Below are 19,259 nucleotides of genomic sequence, written 5' to 3'. Positions count from 1 at the left end.
TTTTAATGGCATATTTGTGTTTGCCAAAACGACTATGATGGGACATTTTTTTTTAAGCATTAATTAATCTGTCAATCACAGGTAAGGAATAGGAAGCACTACCATGCTAAATATTAAATTGATTCATGGTTGGATTGATGTCACAGTGTTTTATTACTGTATTTTTTAAACACAGCAAGCACCTATTGATTTTTAGTATTTTATCTTGTGGCCAATTAGTCTGCAGCTATATATACATCCTTGTGTGTATGTGTAGGCTCCTCTTCTCAACTCTGGAGAGATGTCTGAAATCTTCAAATTTCAAGGACTTTTCTGCTGAATTGAATAAGCAGAACTAACAAAGGGACAGATCCTGCTACCACGGAAGTCAAGAGCAATATCCCTCGGACTTCAATGGTAGCAGGTTTGGATCCTAACACTGTAAGCCAACTAAAAAAAAATATAAATAAGCCCAATAACAAGATTTTCAAAAGTGACTAGTGATTTGGAGAGTTGAAGTTTTTGGGTTTCCAGTAGGGTGACCAGACAGCAAATGTGAAAAATCGGGACGGGGGTGGGGGGTAATAGGAGCCTATATAAGAAAAAGACCCAAAAATCGGGACTGCCCTATAAAATCAGGACATCTGGTCATCCTAGTTTCCCATATGGAAAGTCTTAAAGGGGCCTGATTTTCAAAATATGATGAGCACCCACCCTATACAAAAAGCAACAGAGGGTCCTCTGGCACCTTTAAGACTAACAGAAGTATTGCACCATAAGCTTTCGTGGGTGAATGCCCACTTCATCAGACGCAAGCTATACAGTGTCTCAAGCTTGACACCCAAAAGCACTTAAGTGGGCCAGATATCTAAAGATATTAGGTATGCAGGTAGGCACCTAGTAAAATTATTTGAAGTCACTTATCTGCACCTTTAGGTACCTAGATTACTTTTAAAATCTTGACCTTCACCACAAAGTTCACATCAGGATTGAAACTTCCCCCATATTTGGGGGTGTTTGGATCTGGGGAAATAAAAGAGAATAAGCAGTGTTTGACTGTTTCACTAAGGATATGGCTACACTACAATCTGAAGTGTAATTGCAGCATGGGTAGATATACCTGCACTAGCTTTACCTGCACTAGCATGGCTAAGGTTGCCAACTTTCTAATGCAGGGGTGGGCAAACTTTTTGGCCCGAGGGCCACATCTGGGTATGGAAATAGGGAGTCTGGGGTACAGGCTCTGGGCAGCACTTACCTCAAACAGCTCCTGGAAGCAGCAGCATGTCCCCCATCCGACTCCTATGCGGAGGCGCAGCCAGGCGGTACTGCGTGCTGCCCTGTCCGCAGGCACCACCCCTGCAGCTCTCATTGGTTCCTGGCCTATGGGAGCTGCAGGGGCGGCGCTTAGGGTGGGGACATCGTGTGGAGCCTCCTGGCTGCCTCTACGCATAGGAGCCGGAGTGGGGACATGCCGCTGTTTCCGGGAGCCACGGCATGCACAGAGTGGGACAAGTCCCTGACCCTGCTCCTCGGCGGGAGCTCTAGGGCCCGATTAAAACATCTGAAGGACCGGATGCGGCCCCCAGGCTGTAGTTTACCCACCTCAGAATCTGGGGTGGAGCTGGGGATGAGGGGCTTGGGGTACAGGAGGGGGCCCAGGGTTGGGTACTGGGGGGTGTGGGGCAAGAGCTCCAGGAGGGAGTTTGGGTGCGGGAGGGGACTCTGGGCTGGGGCAGGGGGTTGGGGTGCTGGGTCCCGGTGGCGCTTACTGCAGCTCTCAGGAAGCGGTCACTGGGTCCCTGCAGCCCCTAGGCACATGGAAATCCAGGGTGGTTCCGCAGATTGCCCTCACGCCCGCAGGGACTGCCCTTGCAGCTCCCATTGGTTGCAGTTCCTGGCCAATGGAGCTGCAGAGCCGTCACTTGGGCCAGGGGCAGCACACGGAGCCTCCCTGGCCACCCATGTGCCTAGGGGCCGCAAGGACCTGGCGGCCGCTTCCAGGAGGCACGTGGAGTTAGGGCAGGCAGGGAGCCTGCCTTAGCCCCAGGCCCCACTGCGCCGCTGACCAGACTTGTAACAGCCCAGTCAACGGTGCCGACCGGAGCCACCAGGGTCCCTTTTGGACTGGGCACCTGGCAACCCTAAGCATGGCTAAAAATAGCCGTATAGATGTGGCAGCGCAGGCCTCACACAGGCTTTATAAATATGCCAGGGGCTCTAAATACCTCCTCATGTTGCTGAAGCCCGCACTGCTACATTTACATTTCTATTCTTACCTCCTGTCAATTCCAGACAACAGGTGTCTAGTGAATGGAGCTGGCATAGTCGTTTGGGTAGCACACACAAGCGACAGCTACTAGGTTTGTTCCTCCATCCCCATGAAAACTTCCCAGGGGTTTCTGAAATGCCTGTTCTTGAGAGGGGACTTATGGTCTCTCTGACCTCTGGGCAGTGGAGTTTACAACTGTAAGCAGAGTGGTCACTGTCGTAGGGGATGGGGCATTGCAAAAACACTGCTGGTGGTCTGTTAGGTTCAACACAAGTCATGCAAAGCTCCACGCCATTTGGCGACGTGGTTTTACTGTGTTGCTGTAACCGTGCGCATACATCAGCCAGAGACAACGTTGAGTGCGGACACATGCTCAGGTAGGTTGACACAAGGCAACTTCTGTTCACCTAACTTTACAGCATAGGCCTGGCGTTAGCCATGCTAGCAAAGGTATGTCTACCTGAGCTGAAATCACACCTCAGATCTCAACGTAGACATGCCATAAGACAAATATGATGAAGGTGAAATTTACCCTTATGCTTCAGGCTAGCAGAAGGCCAATGCATCAATACATCTCACTTAAACCCTCATATGTTCATTCAATCAGGGAACAAAAATAATACATGTAACTGATGTGATCAATCACAATTACCAACATAGCTCAGTTTTTGTATATCAAATATTGATTATTCATAGTAAAATGTCCACAAGAAATGGATAGGGGGCAACTTGTATTTAAAAAAAAGAAAATCAAATGTGAATAGCAAGAACATGTGAAACGTCTTCATTTATGGACATCTTGTAAGAAGAAAAAGAAGGTAAATCCATCAACTAAATTATCTGCTCAGCCATAAAATATTTTATGCATTCCATTGGCAATGGTATTCTTTATCCAGTACATTGCATTGCTGGGATGAGTAAACAAAACAACTACTCCACTATATTTCTCCTGAAATGGATTAAATCCAACCTCCAAGGAGACTTTTTAGTAAATAAACTTTGGGATCAAATCCTGATATTTCATTTTTAATTATATTCTGTGTTCCTTATTCAGGCGAAACACACTGAAGTCAGCGAGAGGTTTTACATATATAAAGATTGCAGAATCTATGCAAATTATTTAAAGAAGTATCTACTCATGCAGATTACATATTTGCATTTATCTACTAGTTTTTGTTTTGAGTTGGTTGGCAGTTACAGGGTATAAGGCTAGATGTGGGTGAAGGGCATGCTGTCTTGCCAGAATGCTACCAGCTCTAGAGGCAGTATTAGCGGGGGCACCTTCTCATTGTAGTCCATTATTTTAGTTGCTTTCTCATGAACTTTAAACACCCAGGAATGTGATACAATACTACCTAGTTATCTGAATGTCATTTATGTAATGATCAAAAAAAAAAATGTACTGTTAAGTCTTCCTAACACAACGAGACACCCTGGAGACAACATGCAGTATGCTAATTAATGACACACACACCTGATGAAATTTCTGATGGTTCCATCATTTGCATTCTGTTCAGAATACATACAGTGACTCAAAGGTTCAGCGTTCAGATAGTGATCTTCTATCAACCTGTACTAAGTGGAATAGACAGGTTAAAATAATCGTGTTTGCTTTAAAGCCCACCCGTGATCCTTGCCAATTTAACAATAACTACAGTGTTGCAAGGGTGACACCTTTCAGTTGCCTGATGCAGTGGATCATGTCAAGAGTTTCCTTGAGCTACTTTGCCCCAATTACTGAACTTCACAAAGTGATTTATGAAGATGAGATGAACCAGAGTGCATTGTTATGTCCAGGTCAACATCAGCATAGTTGATGATAAAGGAAAAATGTCTCTCTGCAGAGAGACAATATGATGCTCAGCTACTATCAGGAGCACAATTTAAAAACAGGATACACTATTTGATGTGAATATTGCAAATTTAAGCTGAAAGAACCGAGTAAGGAGGAAACTTTCCACAGTATGTTGGAATGAGATGGATGTGCTGAATTTCATACTGGGGTCAGTCCTGCAGCATCTGTTCAGGAAATTCTTATTCACATGAGCAGTCCAACTGACGTGCAATATTATGATTATCAATATTTATATTATAGTAATGTCTAGAGCCGTGGTTCTCAACTAGGGGCCTGGGGCTTCCTGGGGGGCCTGCTAGGAGCTTTCAGGGGGGCTGCCAAGCATGGCCAGCATTAGACTCTCTAGGGCCCAGGGCAGAAAATCAAAGCCCCCCTGCCCAGGACTGCAGCCCAGGGCCTGAGCCCCACTGCACAGGGCTGAAGGCGAAGCCTGAGCAACTTAGTTTTGGGGTGCCCCCTCTGGCATGGGGCCCTGAGTAATTGCCCTGTTTGCTACCCCCTAACGCCAGCCCTGGCTTTTATATGCAGAAAAACAGTTGTGGCACAGCTGGGCTGTGGAGTTTTTATTGTATGTTTTTTTTGGGGGGGGGTTGGGGAAAAAAAAGGGGCCCCATTGTGCTAGGTAGTGTGCATTCACATAGTAAGAGGCAATTAAGCCATGAAGAGTTACTCATTTAAATAAATGAGTCAGACAAACAGACCAAAGGCACAGAGAGGTTAAGTGACTTGTCCAAGGTCACACGGCAGGTTAGTTGCTGATTTGGGAAACAGAACTCAAGTCTCCTGACTCTAAATCCAGTGCTCTGTCCACATTGTTTCCCCAAAGAAATCAGACATAAAGTTAACACAATACTAGTGCAAGGGGTTTCAGGACTGGGCTTTTAGGCCCATCCTGCAATTGAATCCATGCAGATGGATCCCTGAACCTGCGAGGAGCCCAGAGAAGTCAAATGATCAAAACAATGTAAATGAATCCCTCACACAAGCAGAGGGTTCCACCCACGTAGACCCAGGGCCTTATTCTGCACAACACTGCTTTTACGCCCCCAAACTGACAAATTGTGTTGTTATCAATCTTATGAAGGTTTATATAATGTTTTTTGATGCATCTTATCCCAAACAAAGCCAAGTATTTAGCCACAGTGCAAGCTTTGAAATATTATTCACAGACCCCCAGAGTGCAATGGATTTTTAGGAGTTAGTATGTGGAGTGACAGATGGCAGAATTTTCTAATAAAGTGAGACTGCACAAATTACTCTTCCCCTTACCAGCACCCAGGCCTAATGTAAAGGAAAGGGATATGATCTATAGCAGGGGTCGGCAACGTTTGGCACGCGGCTCGCCAGGGTAAGCACCCTGGTGGGCCGGGCCAGTTTATTGACCTGCTGACATGGCAGGTTCGGCCGATTGCGGCCCCCACTGGCCGCGGTTCACCGTCCCGGGCCAACGGGGGCGGCGAGAAGCGGTGCGGGAGAGGGATGTGCTGGCCGTGGCTTCCCACCGCCCCCATTGGCCCAGGACGGCGAACCGTGGCCAGTGGGGGCCGCGATCGGCCGAACCTGCTGCCTCAGCAGGTAAATGAACTGGCCCGGCCCACCAGGGTGCTTACCCTGGCAAGCCGCGTGCCAAACGTTGCCGACCCCTGATCTATAGGGTGAAATTTACCCTTATGCATTGGCCTATGTAATATTTAAGACTAGGGTTCCCAACTTTCTAATCACACAAAACTGAACACCCTTGCCATACCCCTGCCACGCCCCTTCTCTGAGGCCCTGCCCCTGCCCCGCCCCCTCCCATAGGCCCCGCCCCCCATTCAATCCATTCTCGTTGCTCGCTCTCCCCCACCCTCACTCACTTTCACTGGGCTGGGAGAGGGGGTTGGATGAGGGAGGAGGTGAGGTCTCTGGCTGGGAGTGCAGGCTCTAGGGTGGGGCCAGAAATTAGGGGTTCAGGGTACAGAAGGGTGCTCCAGGCTGGGGCAAGAAGTTGGGGTGTAGGAGGAGGTGAAGACTCCAGCTGGGGGTACCAGCCCCCTGGGTGGGGCTGAGGGGTTTGGAGTGTGAGAGCGGGCTCAGGGCAAGTGGTTGGGGTGCAGGAGGGGGTGCTGGATCCAGGAGGGGGCTCAGAGGGAGTTAGGGCATGGGAGGGGGTGCAGGTGCAGGCTCTGGGAAGGAGTTATGGTGAGGATAGTGGGAGGGCGTTAGGGTGTGAAAGGGGGTTCCGACCTGGGGTAGGGGTGCGGGAAGGGGATGGGGATGAGGGCTCCAGCTGAGTGGCGCTTACCTCAGACAGCTCCCAGTCAGGGGTGCAGCGGGGCTAAGGGCAGGCTCCCTGCCTGCCCTGGCTCCGTGCAACTCCCGAATGCAGCCGGTATGTCCCTGCAGCCCCTAGATGGTGGGTCCAGATGGCTCTGCGCGCTGCCCATGCCCACAAGCGCCGCCCCCGCAGCTCCCATTGGCCGTGGTTCCCAGCACTGGGGGCAGGGGCAGCGAATGGAGCTTCCCTGATTGCCCCTTTGCCTAGGGGCCGCAGGGACACGCTGGCCACTTCCGGGAGCAGGGCGGAGCCAGGGAGCCTGCCTTAGCCCTGCAGCACCACTGACCGGACTTTTAATGGCCCAGTCAGCAGTGCTGACTGGGGCCACCAGGATCCGTTTTCGAGCGGGCGTTCCAGTCGAAAACTGGACGCCTGGCAACCCTATTTAAGACCCACTTGAGCTCTCAAAAAAGGATTTAAATGGTGCATCGGCCTAGTGCTATCCTCTGCACGTGATGAATTGCACACCAGATGAGCAATTAATTTTTTTCCGCCCTTAAAATCTATGATCTCTTAATTATTTAAAAAAATAATAAAATAATAACAACAACTTGCATTTGGTCCACGGGAAGGTGAGGGATAAATTAATCTCATACCAGGAAGATTTTCCTGATATTCAGTGCAAATTTTCCCTTTTCTATTTTCATCCCATTACTCCTAGTTATAACTTTTATCCTGCTAATTGTTCCTTGAAATTTACATCTTTCGCAGGTGTAAACTATTGCCCCACCTACCCTCTAGGCAACTACCTACAAGTTACACAACTGATTTCTTATTTTAAATCCTAAATTTTCCCCCACCCTCTAACCGTTTCTTTTCCTCTTCTCTAAATTTCATCAGTTCCACAATACCTTCCTTGTGAAGAGGTGACTAGAATTAAAAAGTCATCTAGGTACCTCATAGGGAAAGACTGTTCCTCCTTGTTCTGTGAAGTGAAGCCTCGGAACATACAACCCCAAAACTTGTGTTTTCAGCAACACCATGTCATGAAAACTTGCTCTGACAGGTTAGAAATCTGTTCTGACATGCTGAAGAAGATGGCTAAACCTTGTCTACACTAGCACTTACTGTTACCAGATGTGCCTGTTACTTTGGGGTACGCTCATTTATTAGGGTTACTCTTCCGGGGGAAGGAGGGGGAAGAAGGGTTTCTGTAATTCTATCAATGTACTACTTGTGTGTTCATATGGAGCTCTACTTCTCCCTTCTGCAAGTCCCCTCCCAATGGAGCTATCCTGCAGGACCTAGGCTCCCCAGGGCTGGGTTCCTCCAACCCCAGAATCAGATGAACGAACGAACACGAACACACACAGAGTCTGAGTGGACTGGGTCAATCAGCACTCTCAAGCTGACCTCTTATGTATCCCTAGACTCAGTGGGCTAGGTCAAGCTGGAATAGGGTGACCAGACGTCCCGATTTTATCGGGACCGTCCCGATATTTCCTTGTTTGTCCCGCGTCCCGACCGACATGCGGTCGGGACAACCGGACAAACAAGGAAATGCCCCGGAGCCTAGAGCCCGGAAGTGCTCGCACCCCCCCCCCGACTCCGCCCCCTCCTCCCCCGATTGGCTCCCTCCCCGAATCCCCGCCTCTTCCCCGGGCTCACCATTCCTCCTCCCTCCGCAAGCGCTGGAGGGAGGCCCGGGAGACGCAGGGGAAGCGCAGGGCCAGGGGCCAGGGTGAGTAAGAGTCCGGCCTGGCCCCGAGCAGGCAGGACGCAGTCGGGCGGTAGGGCGAGGAGGGGGGGCGGCCCGCGGGGCCAGGCGGTGGCTGTTCTCACCCCCGGCCAGCAGGACTCGGGAGCAGCCGCTGCTGCAGCTCCCACTGCCAGGGCGGGGGAGGAAGCGGCCATGGCGCTCCGCGGCTGCGGCGCCTCCGAACCCCCCGAGCCGGGGCCTCCTGCGGGGACCCAGCAGCGTGTACGCTAGGCCCAGCCCCTGGCCAGTCGCGTCTGGGCTGCTGCCCAGCTGGTGCTATCGCGCGGCGGCCCCGGGGCGGAGGCATCGGCCGCCCAGCCCCGTTCGTTCCCTGCGGGACGGGGGGGCTGGGGCCTGCTGCCCCCACTCCGGGGCCGCCGCGGGATAGCACCAGCTGGGCAGCAGCCCAGACGCGACTGGCCAGGGGCTGGGCCCAGCGTGCGCGCTCCTGGGTCCCTGCAGCAGGCCCCGGCTCGGGGAGTTCGGGGGCACCAGAGCCGCAGCCGCGGAGCGCCATGGCCGCTTCCTCCCCCTCGGCAGTGGGAGCTGCAGCAGCGGCTGCTCCCGAGTCCCGCTGCCCGGGGGTGAGAACAGCCGCCGCCTGGCCCCGCGGGCCGCCCCCCTCCTCGCCCTACCACCCAACTGAGTCCTGCCTGCTCGGGGCCAGGCCGGACTCTTACTCACCCCGGCCCCGCGCTTCCCCTGCGTCTCCCGGGCCTCCCTCCAGCGCTTGCGGAGGAAGGTGTTTTTTTTTGTTTTTTTTTTTTTTTGGCCCCGCCCCCCGCCACGTCACAACCCCCCCCCCCCCCCCCCCCCCCCCGCATCCCGATATTTGTCTTTGGTGATCTGGTCACCCTAAGCTGGAATTCCAAGCTGCCACCCTTATACGTCCCTGGACTCAATAGGCTAGATCGAGTAGCACTTCCAAGCTACCACTCTCGTATGTCGTAGGTTCAGCACATCCCTATCCCCACTTTCACGTTACAATTGTTCTGGCAGTAACCCACTTGATGAGCAAACCCCACAGTATTTTGGGGCGCTACAGGGATCTTTAGCTTAGGTAAGAAGAGTGTTGCTACAGAGTAAATGGGGAAACCAAAACAACAAAAGATTAAAGTTCAGAGAGAGGGAGGGAGGGAGGGAAGCAACCAGCTTAACCAAAAAAGTTATGTATTGAATAATAGTGATAACCACACAAGGAGAGCCTAAACAAACAAACATAACAGTTACATTATTAAAGATTACAGAAGTCAGATATAGAAAACTATACCTGATCAAACAAGTCAGGGTTAAAAATAATACCTGAGGTAGAAAAAAAAGGAGAGAGAGAGCACGCATGCGCATGTGCGCTGGGGTCTCACAACTCCATGAAGCTTGAACTGGTCGGGGTTCCCAGGTGATGGTGGTAGCTCAGGGTCCTGAGTGCTGGAGACAGGCAGAGCTTCCAGCATCATCCGTTGGGAGAAGATGGAGTCCCAGTGGAACTGATGCAGAGTTTGGATCCAGGCATCAGAACACTTACTTGAGCGTGGGGAGGTTTTTTTGTAGGGAAACAACAATGGTTCAAGGGAGAACACTAGATTTGTTTATAGGTAAACTGATGACTCAAGGGTTTTCTTTAGGCTAGACAATAAAAACTGATTATTCCTGGCTATGGACAGTGTTCCTTCTAGGGAGCTCACAATGATATCCAAAATACTGAAGTTGCCTAATTGCAATCAAGGATTCATTACTAGAATTGGTCTGATAACTGCTGAGCTGGGTGTGTACAGGCATAGGTTCATTAACATCTGGAGCAGAGATCCCCCATGATGCAGTGCTTCCCTGCTTTTCTGGTCCCAGAGTTCAGTGCGGTTCTTGCCTTAGAATTTCTGTTCTCTATTCTGTATGCTAATGGAGATGCCTCCCTGTCCCATCTTTGATACAGATGAGGCTGGGGAGTTGCCTTAATCTTGTCACCCTTGTCAGGAGGCATTTAGGTGTGTCTCACCACCTTTTTATTGCTTTCTGTAAGTCTTTCTTCTGATCGGTTTTGGTTCAAGCAGAAGCTGGGGGCGGGAGGGAGGGTGACCTTCATGAGTCAGACAGGCTGGATACTGCGTCCTGGTTCCCCAAGAACACAGAGCTGACTGGTATCATTACACTGTTGCTAGCACTGGAAAGTGGGTACCACTTTCCAAGCATAGATGCAGACACAGAAAGCACATTAAACAGTGTTCTGGAATCTGAACTGGCTGCCAATAAGTTTCCAGGTAGAGTTCAAAGGATTGGTTGTTTTTAGCCTGTAACATCTGAGAAGGCTTGGGACCTGGTTGTTTGAGAGATTACTTTTCTTGTCATGCAATATTGTCACAACTGTTTGTGCTTCATTCATTAAAATCCTTCAGACTCATTCGTGTGTGTGTACATGCACACGAGTAGAAAGAACATATTTAAGGAGGTTGTGGAATCTCCATCTCTGGAGATATTTAAGAGTAGGTTAGATAAATGTCTATCAGGGATGGTCTAGACAGTATTTGGTCCTGCCATGCAGGCAGGGGACTGAACTCTATGACCTCTCGAGGTCCCTTCCAGTCCTAGAATCTATGAAAAGAGTACAGTGAAAATGGGATGGAATCACTGAGGATGCATGGTAGAAATCAGACTTCTTCAAATTCTGCTTAACAATTCACTTCCTTTGCTATACATCTAATTGCACTTTGCAGACTGAGCACCTAAAGTTATATGGGATTTTTTAGATGTTTTGAAAGATGTTTACTGCTGAAAGTAATAGTGTTGTTTTGTTTTCTTAGCCAACTCCTAAATCTCCATGATGTTTATAGAGACTCTTGAGCAGCAAAAATACTACAGTTTACAGTTGCTTCTGTAAATTGTTTCTGTGAAACCTAGGGCATGTCTACACTTGCAAAGTTACAGCGCCCGCAGTTACAGCGCCGCTCAGAGAGCGCTGAAGGAAAATTGCTGTTGTGTGTTCATACTGACAGCTGCCTTGGCAATATCATGTTCACACTTGCAGCACTGTTCGGAGCGGTGCACTCTGGGCAGCTATCCCACAGAGCGCCTCTTTCTCTTTTGCCGCTAAGACTTGTGGGAAGGCAGAAGGGATCACAGGGCATACTGGGTCCTGTCCCAATGCCTCGTGATACATTGCTTCGCATCCCAGCAATCCCTGTGCTTCAGTCTGCATTTGGCGCCATCTTTCAACATTGTGTACTGCGTGCCCTGCCACTTTCAGGCTGCAAGAATGGATCCCAAGCTGTTGACCAGTATGCTGCTCGCACTGACCAACACGTCACGAGTGGCAGTGGAGTTATTCCTTAAACTACAAAGGCAAGAGAAGTGCAACATTGATGTCGCCACGCATACTAGCTATGACACGAGATTGCTTGTGGCATTCACGGAGGCGCTGACTGCAGTGGAACTCTGCTTTTGGGTTCGGGAAACAAGCACTGATTGGTGGGATCACATTATGATGCATGTCTGGGATGACAAGCAGTGGCTGCAAAACTTTCGCATGAGGAAAGGCACATTCCTGGGATCGTGTAACATGCTCGCCCCAGCCCTCAGTGCAAGGACATGAGAATGAGAGCTGCCTTGTCACTGGAGAAGTGCGTGGTGATTGCACTGTGGAAGCTGGCTACTCCAGACTGCTACCAATCGATCACTAACCAGTTCAGAGTGGGAAAGTCAACCATTGGAGTCATGTTGATGGAAGTGTTCAGAGCCATTAATCGCATCCTGTTCTGAAAGACTGACTCTGGGCAACGTGTATGACATTGTGGATGGCTTTGCACAAATGGGCTTCCCTAACTGCAGAGGGGTGATCGATGGCACGCACATTCCAATTCTGGCACTTAGCCACCGAGTACATTAATCGCAAGTACATTAATGCATCCGAAGAAGTGGGCTGTAGTCCATGAAAGCTTATGCTCTAATAAATTTGTTAGTCTCTAAGGTGCCACAAGTACTCCTGTTCTTCTTTTTGCGGATACAGACTAACACGGCTGTTACTCTGAAACTTGTCATTAATCGCAAGGGGTATTTCTCAATTCTCCAGGCACTTGTGGATCACTGCGGGCACTTCACAGACCTTAACGCAGGCTGGTCTGGAAAGGTGCATGACCCATGCATCTTTCAGATCACTGGCCTGTTCAAGAAGCTGCAAGCAGGGACTTTCTTCCCTGACCAAAAGATCACCGTAAAGGAAGTCAAAATTCCCATTGTGATCCTGGGAGATCCCACCTACCCCTTAATGCCGTGGCTCATGAAGCCATACACAGGGCAACTTGACAGCGGCAAGGAGCAGTTCAACAACAGGCTGAGTAAGTGCAGAATGACTGTGGAGTATGCATTTGGCCTTTTAAAAGCCCACTGGCGATACCTGTATGGGAAGCCAGACATGGCCGATGACAATATTCCTATGCTTATAGCCGTGTGGGTTACGCTTCATAATATTTGTGAAGGGAAGGGCGAAAGCTTCACTCAGTGCCTGGAAGCTGAGTTTGAATAGCCAGAAACCAGGGCTATTAAAGGGGCATCGCGTGGGGCCATAAGGATCAGGGATGCTTTGAGGCAGCAATTTGAAGCTGAAAGCCACTAATACTTGTTGCTATACTCCGGATTGCAGTGCTTGTAATGCTAGGAGGTGATTGATGCACATGATGCAAGGGGCTTTAACATAATTGTATATTGCTTTGCAGTGCTCTTTTTGCTTTCATTTTATTCTATTAAGATACAATAAAAGAGTTTTGTTTAAGACAACAACCAGAGGAGAGAGTTAAATGAAAAAAATCAGCAGCAAGAAGGGAGATGGGGGAATGGAAGGTCTCAAGAGGAGGAGGAGTCTCGTGACAGCTACTGATTTGTGTATGTCCAGGGATCATACCCAACCTTCTCCTTTGGAGTACGATGCAGCGAGTGCTGTAGTTCAGCAGGGTCAAACTGCAGAGGGATGGGTTTTGAGTGCAGTGGGAATCCACACTGCTGGACTGTGAGGGGGGTGGAGTGGAATACTGCAGGTAGAGAGTGGAGCCAGTAGGTTGATAAGAGTGCGTTGGTGGTGTAGGGGAAGCTCGCATAGGAAAGAGTTTTGCAACAGCGGCTGCAGGGGAGGGCGGGCACAGAGCTGCTCAGTTTGAAGAGCTAGTATTGCCTGGAGAGTAGGGTTACTATTCATCCAGATTCCCCCGGACACGTCCGGCTTTTTGAGCTAAAAATAGTGTCCAGGGGGAAATTTGTAAATGTCTGGACTTCCCAGACCCCCCGCCCCCCCATGCAGACCGCACATGGCTAACAGGGCAGCCGGTCGGATGGTGCCACTTACATGGGGCTCCGACAGCCAGAGAGAGCCCCTCTTCCGCTTCCCCTGCGGCAGAGAGCACTCCCTCCCTCCCTGCATTTGCAGATTGCCTCCGGCAGTCTGGAGCTCCTCCCCCGCTCCTCCTCCACTGCTGCCCAGCATGCTGGGACGAACGGCAGGGTAAGGGTGCCAGGGGGTCAGAGAAGGAGCAGGGAGGTTCTGGAGGGGGCAGTCAAGAGACGGGGGGGGTCGGGAGTTCAGGGAGGGTTTCTGGGGGGGGGGGATAAGGTTTTGGGCAGTCAGGGTACAGTTAGGGTGGGGGGGTCTCAGGAGGGGGCAGTTGGGGACAAGGAACAGGGAGGCTTAGGTAGGGGGTGGGGTTCTGGAGGGCAGTTGGGAGCAGGGGTCCCAGGAAGGGGCAGTCAGGGGACAAGGGGGGGGGGTTGGAGTTCTGGGGGCGGGACTGTCGGGGGCAGGAGTGGGGAGAGGGATCGGAGCAGTCAGGAGACAGGGAGCAGAGGGGTTTAGATGGGTCGGGAGTTCGGGGGGCGGGGCTGTCAGGGGGTGGGGAGTGGTTGGATGGGGCGTGGGAGTCCCAGGGGTCTGTCTGGGGGGTGGTGGATAAGGGTTGGGGCAGTCAGGGGACAAGAGGCAGGGAGTGGAGTCCTGGGGGGCAGTTAGCGGCAGGGGTCCCAGGAGGGGACAGGCAGGGACAAGGAGTGGGGGGGAGGGTTGGAGGTTCTGAGGGGGGGGCGGGAAGTGGGAGGGACAGGGGTGGAGCTAGGGCGGGGTTCCTCCATCCTCTTTTTTGCTTGCTGAAATATGGTAACCCTACTGGAGAGTATTCACTTGGCGCTCCATAACTGTTAAGAGCTGCTCCGTGACTTCTTTCTGGTGTGCCACATTCTCCTTTCAGTCCCTCTTCTCACTGTCCCGCCACTCCTTCAATTAATTTTTTCTCGGCGGTGGAGTGCATCATAACCTCATGCATAAAGTCCTCCTCAGTTCTTTTTGGATGATTTCTAATTCTGTGCAGCCATTCTGCTGCTGATAAAGAGGGAGGCTGTGCTCCCAAGGTCATCTCTGTGAAGTTTAAATGCAACAATTTACAGAAGCAGTATTGTTTGCAACACACACAACACTGATTCAGTGCTTTAAAACACAGCCAGTATTCACACACCTGTCACTAACTGGCTGACCCCAGGCAAGCACACATGAGCCACAAGACCCACAAAATGGTGAGTAGCTGCAGGGGCAGGGTAAATCACTGTTCCCATACCCTGCTGTACACTTGGCACGTGGCTCTTGGGCACTTGGATGGGCCCGATAATCATTCCTGTCTCCACACTTTCCACAGGAGGTGATCATTATGGAAGAATCTTGCTGCTGAGGGTGAGCAGGGAATCAAGGGAGGGCCTTCTCCAAGCCTGCAGCTTCCACCTTGGCGCCTATGCGGCTAGCCTCTGTACAGCAATGGTCCCCCTCCCCCCAGTCACGGCAAAGTGGCACGGGAAAGTTACCATTAACAGGACAAGAAACAAAGCAGCTCTGCCAAGGAACCTGGGGCAGGAGATTGCCCAGTATCTCCACGAGAGTTTCCTGGAGAACCCTGAGGGAGATTCCTGTGAAGCAAGGGAGTGTATCAACAGCCTGTACTGCCGCTCAGGCTAGGCATGAGGGGGAGACAAACCTGCTATCTGCAACCCTTCTGCCCCCAACAACTTGCTTCAGCAATTCCCAAAATCAGATCCACTTACCAGGGGCCTCCTCTCCTGTTTGCGCTTTGCCAAGATCTGACTGCTGAGACTGGCTAGGCCCCTCCGGGATAGAAAAGAGCTCCTGATTGCATGCATCTCTGGCCTCCAAGTTGTCCTCTGCCTCTGGGTCCCCCTCTTCATCCAAGATTGCCTCCTCCTGGCCTGGTCCATTCTCGACTGGCAACAAAGTCAACAAAGTATCCACAGGGGACTTTGCAGTGGAGGTGGGGTCACCACTGAGTATCACGTCCAGCTCTTTGTAGAACTGGCAGCTCGTGGGCGCAGCACTGGAGCAGCAGTTTGCCTCCCGCGCCTTGTGGTAGGCGTTCTGCAGCTCCTTCACTTTGACCCTGCACTGCAGTGTGTCCCAGTCATGGCCCCTTTCTGTCATGCATTGTGAAATCTGTCCATAGGTATCATAATTCCTACGGCTAGAGCGCAGATGTGAGCGCACGGCCTCCTCTCCCCAAATGCCAATGAGGTCCAGCAGCTCGGCATTGCTCCAAGCGGGGGATCGTCTGGTGTGTGGAGCAGGCATGGTCACCTGGAAAGATGTGCTGAGACCACTGCACGCGTCACCGAGCAAACAGGAAGGGGACTTTCAAATTTGCAAAAGGAATGTATGGGGTGGGGCTGACGGTTGGTCACCTGAGGGCAGTAGAGTTTAAACCGATGGCCAGAGAGGCCAGAAAAGGCATTGTGGGCCACCTCCTGGAGGCCCATCGCAGCGCTGTAATCACCCTGGTGTCTACACTGGCACCGCAGTGCTGTAGCCCCAGCGCAGAAAGCTCTACGCCTCTCATCGAGGTGGTTTTTTTAGAGTGCTGCATCTGTGCAGTTTCTGCGCACTAAGTGGCTTGGCAGTGTGTGCACCTCAGAAGTTACAGTGCTCAAAGCTGCTTTGCTGAGCACAAACTTGCCAGTGTAGACAGGGCCCTAATAAAAATGTAAAACTCTGCTTTAAGGAGTTTTTGACTAACTAAAGTGGAAGGCCTAGAGATGGGCCTGAACCACACTTTCAAGTCCAAATGACCTCAAATTTGAATTCTGTTTAGATCCATAAAAATTCATGTTTCACTTCTAGGGTTCAGAAGCTAAGTGAAACCCATTCCCTCCTCTACTTAGAATCCTCAGTCTTTTTGGATCTGAGAGCTTTGTGGGGCACCTATTCACCATTACTATTTATGAGGCCACCATCCTCCAACCCTCACCCTAGCTCTTCAGGAAGGCATTAGCTTTCTGGTCACCCCACTAAGCAGAAATGGGTTTCCTTGAATATTCCTGCTGTTCATTTAAACTTCACTGTTTCCACAGTCATTCTGCCAGAAAAAGCATTAGCAAGAATATCTGTGGATCGCGAACACAGAAAGGATCTGAACACAGACAAAGCAACTGAATGTTCTATTCAGGTGAATATTCATAGAGACATTTTGAGGCATTATCCCAGCTCTAATCATAACTAATAAAGAGAAGGAATTGCCTGCAAATAAGTAGTTTATTAAATACTATAGTAAACATTGATGCAATACATCTCACCAGCTCCATTAGCATTATCATGTATCATCTTTGCAAGTAGAATTAAGTAGCTATTAATACATTTTAACATGCAGGAAAATGCTGCACATTGGCACACATTATAATGGTGCTTTTCTATCTATTCTAGGGAAAGGTTCTATACAAACAAATAATGTCAATATGTATAAAATATACATGTACAGAAATACCAAATACCAAACTAAATTTGGGGCTCAATGCTGCTCTCTTTGAAGTCAATGTGAAGTTTGCCATTGACTTTAATGGGAGAAAGATTAGGGCTTTAAAGGGACACAAAGTGAAACTTACACAGATTCAAAAAGGAGTTCAAAAGGAGCTTGTACTACAACCAGAGTCCTTTTTTTGGTTTACAACCACATTTTCCTAATTTTTATAAAGACACATAAAAACCATCAGAGAAAAATAATGAAGTCACCATCCTCTGGACACCAAGGGCTTGTCTACACTGCCCCGCAGCTCAGACTACAAGGGCATGAAGAGCAGTGCACACCAAAGTGCTGCATGGTAACTCCCCCATGTGGCCACAGCATCCAAAAAGTAAAAGGTTCCCAGCAATGTTCCCTGTAATTTTTTCCATCCATGTGCAGACTGAAGTTTGTTATGTGCACCATATAGAGGTAATGTGCAGCAGAAACAAAATACCTAGATATAATAAATATATTTTTAAAAGTTACCATAGGGATAATTACTCCAGCCATGACAGGTAAGGCATTTTAGAACTCACTACTCAAAGAATTAAATGTAAGCGTAAGAGAGAAATAAAAATTATGAAATGCATAGACCAGTCAAGAAAACTAAAATAGAAGCACTTTGAAAGAAGTATCAAGTAACACCACCACCACATGCATGTGTGTGTGTGCGCGTGCACTTGTGAGAAAGAGAGAGACACACAAAGTGTGCGTGTGTGTGAGAGAGAGATAGACACATGTGGCCCCTTTAAGTACGCTGCCCTTTTAAGTACAGACGCTCCCCGGGTTACACAAGACCCGACTTACGCAAATTCGCACTTACTGAAAAAGTCAAAAATAGGATTTTCGAGTTGCGGAAATTTTTGCGTAACATACGGGTATACGTTTCCGATTTACACAATTCAAGTTAAGCAAGGCTTTCTGGAACAGAACGATTGCGTAAGTCGAGGGGTGTCTGTAGATTGGCACTCACCAGTCTGAAGCCTGCTTGTTCAGACATAGCAACAGCCACCAGCAAGCTCTGTCCCACATTCCACTCCTGAGCCATCGTGTCCATCCTCTCCCGCTCTGTGGAGATGGAGTACAAAGGTAGGGTGGGAGGGACACCCTGACATCAAACCCCCCCCCCCCCCCCCCCCCACACACAGCAAGCAGAAGCCTCCCAGGAGCAGCTGACCAGGGGCTCCAAGGCAGAGGGCAGAAGCAGTATGGCAGTGGGAGGAGGGGCAGCTGAAGTGCATGGTGGCACTTGATAGACGGCTGGGCAGCCGCGTGGCTTAGAGGGAAGTTAGGTTCCCAGCTGCCATTATCATGTTTTCTTCAAACAGGTCCAATTAATGTGAAATAGGAACTTTTAATTTGCATCCACAGCATTCACATGGGGGGGGGGGGGGTTTTACAGCACAGCACTTTCTTGTGCACTGCTATTCACACCCCCATTGGTCCAAACTGCAGAGCAATGTAGACATAACCTTAGTGTGAAAACCTGGCCCCATTGAAGCCAATGGGAGTTCTGTCATTGACTTAAGTAGGGCCAGGATTTCCACCTATGCCTATGCTTAACTTAAAACATGAATAGTCTGACTTCATTAAGACTACCATGTGCTTAAAGATTTTGCATTAGGTTTTGCCACAATCCTTCAGTCTAGTCCATAGAGCCCTGCACATGGAGCCCCACTGGCTTCAAGGGGACTTCACACAGTGAGAGGCGTCCATGCTAGCAGATCCTGATGCAAGATGAGAGCGCCTGATTATAAAGGAAAGACAGTGCTATCAAATGCAGAAAGGAAAAAACAGAACAAGAAAATGGAGAAAAATCTTCTCAATTCTTTCAGTGATTGCAATTTTTTGGAATACAGTGAATACTTCAGTCTCAACTAAAATGGAACATCTCCAATGCGTAACGTTAAAGACATGCATGAGTGTGCAGGTTAAGGGCCTTAATAAATTCAGTTTGACTTCAGAGAGATTCCCTATACTTCAAAAATGGGGAACACTGTAGAACCAGAATAAGCTTTTAATTAAGCACACCCACGGCAATTGTAAGGGAAATTTTAAGACAAATTTATTTGGGGTTTTTTGTTTGTTTTTTTTTACCATTTCCATTGTTTTAAACAGCTGTTTAAAACAAAACAAAAAAAAAAAGCACTAAATGCCAGTTCAAACAAAATACTAGTTAGCTGCAAAAATTAAAATGTACTTTTCTTTTTCCCCACTAGGACATGTTGGGGGGGCAGGGAATGGGAAGAGGCTGAAACCAACTGAAAATATTTTTTTTATGGTTGGTTTTTGTTTTTGCTACATTCAAATGAGAACACGGCCAAATATATTTAAATAAA

The 19,259-nt window shown here is 49.4% G+C and overlaps 1 protein-coding gene across 4 annotated transcripts in view; it reads right to left on the bottom strand.

The window, feature by feature from the left end:
* The window catches only part of KCNS3 (potassium voltage-gated channel modifier subfamily S member 3), a 40,489-nt gene that overhangs the window by 11,979 nt on the left and 9,251 nt on the right, over positions 1-19,259 (bottom strand). The window contains exon 2 of one of the 4 annotated variants that reach the window (XM_054023449.1): positions 17,894-17,988. The exons of 1 other annotated variant lie outside the window; for it this stretch is intronic. The gene's annotated coding sequence lies outside the window, so the exon portion shown is untranslated. Of the gene's footprint in view, positions 1-3,725; positions 3,827-17,893; positions 17,989-19,259 lie in introns of all 4 variants that reach the window. 2 more of the 4 variants (XM_054023447.1, XM_054023446.1) reach the window with 2 other exon arrangements.

This window comes from Malaclemys terrapin, chromosome 3 (assembly GCF_027887155.1).
Source record: "Malaclemys terrapin pileata isolate rMalTer1 chromosome 3, rMalTer1.hap1, whole genome shotgun sequence".
NCBI classification, from domain to species: domain Eukaryota; kingdom Metazoa; phylum Chordata; order Testudines; family Emydidae; genus Malaclemys; species Malaclemys terrapin.
Note: the sequence above shows the minus strand (reverse complement) of the source record. Positions and strands in the feature narration are given on the sequence as shown.